Below are 5,927 nucleotides of genomic sequence, written 5' to 3'. Positions count from 1 at the left end.
ATATTAATGCTAAATATTTTTTCGCCTACCTTAGGCACATGGAGTCCCTCTGTACTTTTACGACGTCTTCATGCCTTAGTGGTCGTTTCTTTAACTAAATCGCATTTGAATGGGTTCATTGATGTATGGTTTACATGAATTGACTGCATGGCGTGACATGAATACACTCTTACGCAACGTGATGCCACCATGGCCATTATGTATGACATGTTATGACGTGTATGCATAACATAACTTGTATATTATGACTGAATTACGCAACGTGCATTTCGGAAAATATTTTACGGCAGATAATATTGTTTTTTCGGTCATTCCTCGCTCCATCATGTAATTCCATATACTTGAGGCATTTGAGGTGTATATTGAAATAAATTGCTGCGACTCCAGAATGTAAGGGCTGGATTTGAATTGCCGTGCACAACAAGCACTATTCTTCGATAGTTCAGTTGAAACTAGCAAGGCTACCATCCGTGTGGTAGCGTTCATAGCACGGCACTGCGCAGAGAGCCTTCTCGCGCCACCAGCACCCGATCCTGGTTTCCTTGAAGATGTTTTTTCCATTTCCGTCTTGCTTCATGTAGAAGACGACGCAGCTGGGTGTCGGTTATTGCTTCTTCCCTGTTAGTGGAATGTGCGACGGAATGTGGCGCTCAGCAAACCGTTTCATGTTCAGGGGAAGTCCTGGCCGCCCTTTCTTCTCGGTACCGCCGGTATGGGAGTACTTGTTGATGATCTCCTGAATCAGTTTCAGCCTGTAATGCCGATGAGATGCTCTGCCCCTCCTGTATGATACAGGACGAATGAATTGTAGGCTGCCTCATACAATACGTGTTGGAAGATCTTCTGTTATGAGACCTTCTTTGGGTTCCACAGCACTCAGTAGCTAGAGAGCATCTAATCTGCCCTGTCCCCTCCTCCCATTGTATAGTTATAATCCAGGATAACTACTGACTTCGTGGTTTGGTTGCCCGTTTTTTAAGTGAATGACACCATTTCAGCACTGTGGGCTGTAGATGAAACCGTTACCAGCTTTTTATCCATCCACAGTGCTGCCAAACACTTGCCCCTTTAAAAGGCATTCATCTCTCCTTTCTTGAGTTTTGGCCTGGTGAAACCAGGAGGAAGGTCTTTGCTAGTGGCTCGTGTTGTGCGATAGATATCGGTAGAGTTCTTGATAAGGAAGTCAACCAGTTCTGGTGATGTGTAGAAGTTGTAGGTTGTGATGCAGCAGTCATTGTGTGGCAAGGGCTCCGCAGGATTCAGGAGAACATTCATTGCTATTCCAAAGATTTCTGTTCCTAGTGACGAGAACTCAAGGTGAGTCCATTTCCCTGCATGTATTACTGAGTTTGAAGTATAGCCGCTTTCATATTCGCACAGCAAGAATGGCTTGATGCCAAGCCTTGCTCTCTTCAAAGGCATGTACTGCTTCCAACTAAGCCATCCTTTGAATAGCAACAAGCTCTCGTCGACACTTACGTCACGCTAGGGCACGCACAGCGTGTGGTATTTGTTCAGAACCTCCTGGTAAACCGGCCAGCTTTTTCCGAAATGAGTTTGAGGGTGTTATTTGAAATTTCCAAGGGTCGCGTTTTCAAGAAAGCGCAACATTCGGCTGATGAGTTGGAACCAGTTTCTGGGCATTATCTCACCAACGACAGGAGTCTCAAGCAGCCGGTTTCTCGACTAGCACATCCTTTCATTTGGTTTCAGTGCAATGGCCTGCAGCAACAATAGGCTATAGAAACATGAAGTTCTTCTCCCGTAAGTGAAGACCATTTTCGGAAGCGGGAATGTTGGCCCAGCTTACTCGAAGTCAACAGTTGAGACGCGTACTGGTTTGTCTCTACTACGATAGCATCAAGCAGTTCATCATCGAAGTAAGTCTCAAAAAGCTCAAATGGTTGAAGGGACAGTGTACTGTGATCGTCACCCACGGAGAACCCTTGAATTCAAACTCTGTATGGGATGTTGTCGGGGTATATGCGGTACCATGCGCGGGACTTGGCCATCCTATCATCGCTGCCTTCTTTCGTTTCAGAGTTGCTGTGCGTAAACATTTCATCACTATCTTCTTCACTTGAAGAATCAAACACAAACATCCTCATCACTCGCGCTTTCATCATCTGAAGGAGAAATATTTCCCGCAGAAGAACGCCGCACGGATGTGTTCATGTTTGTTCGTAAAGCACGGGAAACACAAGGCACAAATTCCGCCATATAGTGTGCACACTCTCATTGACTAATAGCACCAATGACGGAACCCGTGCTCCCATCTATGTTTGAAATAGAAAAGCACAATTTGACGTACTGGGCTCGTCAAAAGCCTCTTGAAACATTGCGAAAGACCCATGACGATCACAAGTCGTCATAAGCAAAAAAATCTGGCGACTGCTCATGACGAGCTTAGGTTATCATAAGCCATTAAGGGGTTAACGTGCACCTAAATCTAAGTGAGCAGGTGTTTTCACACTTAGTCCCCACCGAAATGCGGGCGCCGTGGCCGGTATTCGATTCCGCGATCTCGTGCTTAGGAGCCCAACTCCATAGCCACTAAGCAACCACGGCGGGTGATCTACTACCTGAATGACTTGGTGTGCATTTTTCGGCGTCAGTTTAATATCACTTTAACATAGAAAGATCAAGTGCAGATAGTATGCAGAGGAGGCTCCCAAGGTGATATTGTATTATGTTTTTTATGTCACGTGATACAAGCCATGTTATGCATCGTGGTCTTTGACCATTAGGTATGCGATCTGGGTCATGTACGCCATGGCATGTCATTCATGTGCCTCCATGCATACATGTTATAAATGTACCTGATGTTCACGACATCCAAGCTACGCAGGTGTTGTCATGCGTGCGTGTCTTTCATGTTCCGCATGACAGGACACGTAATTAGGATGTCATACATGCATGCCTATTCTTGTCATGTCATACCATGTCATTCATGTCATGCACGAATTTCATGACATGCATAGTTATCTATGTCATTTCACATATGTCATGTTATGCATGCCTACCAATGTCATGTCGGCACTTCCTGTCATGGAGGCAATGTCAATCTTGTCACCGTACGTCGTGCTATACATGACATTACATGTCATTCATCTCATGCCATGCGTGTTGCGAAAGCAACGGATTGCTAGCTTCATGACATTGAAGGTAACGAAAAGTCGGCGTCACGTACGTGAAGTTAGCTTCCCTGGAGAGCGGAGGAAGATTTAACGTCACCGAATAATGGCACTGGGCGAGTAGCGATGTGAGCTGCGAAACGAAAAGGTAAGCGCTACGGTTTGTGAGCCTTCTCTCAGCGCCACCTATACAACGCGCCTGCCTACTTCGTGGCGCTTAGTTCGTTTAACCGCGAATGAAAGACACAATGGTGCCATGATCGAGAGTCGCCGTGTGGCCGCTATATACATTCTGCACGACTGCACTTGCTTGGCCGGCAAGATAGTTTTCAGTGCCGAATTTAGCACAAAACGAAAGTAATATACTTACATATACGTTATTGTTTCAGCGGGAGGCAAGCCGGCGGCGCGTACAAAAGCGGGTAAGAATGATGACCACCTTTTCGGTTTACTATTGCATTCGAAGCACTCATGTGCGTAATTGAGTGTGCGGGAAACAGAAGCGAAAAAAGTATAAAGAATTGAGTAACGCCAACTGACCGCTTTTTCTCTTCTTGGCCAATTTGCTGTATGCAAACGGTTCGCCAACGCAAGCAGCCGCGGTAGTTGAATGACTAGGCCGTTCCACGAGCACAAGTTCATGGGTTCGAACTCAGCCGCTGCGGCCGCATTCCGATAACGGTAGGAATTAAAAAACGTCCGCATGCCCTGCAGTGGGTACACGCTAAAGTATAATCCGGACACTTTCACTACAAATTCTATTGATTACCCAATTCTGCACATTATTGACGTTGAACCCAACGAGTTAATTCATTGTCGCCCCGTAAGAGCCAGCTCTTCAGGGCTGAGTTTTGCTACAAATATAAAGCGAAGCGCACTGTGCGAGCGCTCGCGGACATTGCAGACCATGGCTGTGTTGTCGAATAGCTAGCGCAATATATAGAACCGCAAATATGCAGGATTTTCAAAGTTAAAGTAATTTTAGTGACCATGCCACGCTAGCTACGTAATATGTGCTTACACAGGCGGACGCACTTTTGAGACAGAGCCACCAAACACGTCATTAACTAAAACATCTGAGATCAATTTTTCTGCACTCACAATTGTGATGTGCGGTGCGGAGGCTATCTCACGGGAGTATGAACCACCACGGGTTCGGGCGTAGCGGTCCTCATGATCGCGTCAATCACCTCGCTTATCTAGTTCCGCTGCGCGCGCGAGCGCTCGGCCTGCAAAATAGTGGCGAGCAGTGTGCCCGCAAGGAGCACAGTATTGTTCGACGTTTACGGAAACCTTTTATTTGCCTTCGGTGACACCCATGCATGCGCAAACGCCCTGTCGCGGTGCGGAGCGGAAAGAAAGGAAGCTCCCGCACCAAGGACGAAAATAGTGACAAAGGGCGTTGCTAGCACGTCGATGCAGCACTATGGCCCCGCGCGACATGCCGCTAGAAAAAAACTGTCCCTGCGACTATGAAGCCTTTGTACCCTCGCGATGACCAATTAGTCGGCTCGCGAGAGCTTGGGCGATTTCCGTCGGCTTGCGCCTCCAATAAGTGAGGCGAGGTACGACTCTTTTGTCCCCCCTCATGGGAGACCTGAGCCCGGGTCGTTAAACTTTGCCGGATTTAAAATAAAGTTGTTTCCACCCATCCCTGTTGTCGCTCGCCTTGCCGATCTCACTGGTCACGCCTCTGCAGGCACCGAGGACGGCGCGGTGGTCTGCGCGAAGTGCCACCGCCGAAAACCAGTCCGTTAAGAAAGCCACTCCCGAAAACCGCCATCGGTGTAAAGGCAGAAGCGTAGGGATGACAGCATAAGAGAATGCGTGCACAAAGGCGCCAAGGCATACGTGGATCCCTGCAATGTTTATATGCGAAACTTTGAGACAATCACATTTCCAGAAAGCTACGCTTTGTTTGATTCTCCTGGAGCGCCTGTCTTACGAGATATTCATGATAGAATTTTACACTGAGCCAGCTAATTTCATCCCCATTCAGGGGCATGAATCTCGACAAAATCTCAAACCGTGTGGGAACGTCAACGTGCTAGAAAGGAAAAAAACATGTTGCCGTTTTGCCCGACAAGCCAAGCATCGGTTGCAATAAAAAATTTTTAGGGAGCTATACGAAGAAAGGATAGTAGTTTAACGGCCCGTATAAACTTGCAAACATTCGCTTACTGACTAAATTACCAAGAATGGTGTTACACGCACACGAGAAACATGAATACGTCTCACTCGTTTACCGCCCAGCCTCGCTGTCAGAACGCTGGCGGGAAAAAGCGCGGCAGCCACCGCGAGAACATTTACCGTCGTGCGGCCTCTCGATTCAGCGCTAAGCAGTGAGAAGACAGCGCCACGCGGTGCTATCGGCACTCGGCGCAATCTGCTCCCATCGCAGATCGTTTCAAGGGAGGGCCCGCACGGCAGCGCGATACGCAGCCGCCGGAAGAGTCTCGCCCAATTCCCTACCTGACCGCCCCGCTTTCCTTCCTTGCACGCGCGCGACTGAGACGCCCTCGTCGGCTCACCCTAGCAGACTTTAACTCGAATATACGGCGCGCGGTAACGATGCTATCGCCGTTGGACTTGATATGTAACACGACGGTGACGACGGCAGAAAAGCGCCGGGAATGTCCATATATTGCTATCGCAATGAAAACATTAATTGCTTGTTTTCGCCGGCCGGTTGCAGGGAAGTAGCTGTTACCATCTACCTCTAGCTTCCAAGCGACATGTCACACGTAAGCTATGTGACAATGGTGGTTTAATGTTATGTCGAGATGTGCGTCC

At 47.9% G+C, this 5,927-nt stretch overlaps 1 pseudogene; it reads right to left on the bottom strand.

The window, feature by feature from the left end:
- Positions 1–442: 442 nt before the first annotated feature.
- LOC126524120 (piggyBac transposable element-derived protein 4-like) lies at positions 443–936 on the bottom strand (annotated as a pseudogene).
- Between the last annotated feature and the right edge of the window lie 4,991 nt (positions 937–5,927).

Source organism: Dermacentor andersoni, chromosome 3, assembly GCF_023375885.2.
Source record: "Dermacentor andersoni chromosome 3, qqDerAnde1_hic_scaffold, whole genome shotgun sequence".
NCBI classification, from domain to species: Eukaryota; Metazoa; Arthropoda; class Arachnida; order Ixodida; family Ixodidae; genus Dermacentor; species Dermacentor andersoni.
This window is presented reverse-complemented; position numbering and strand designations above follow the sequence as displayed.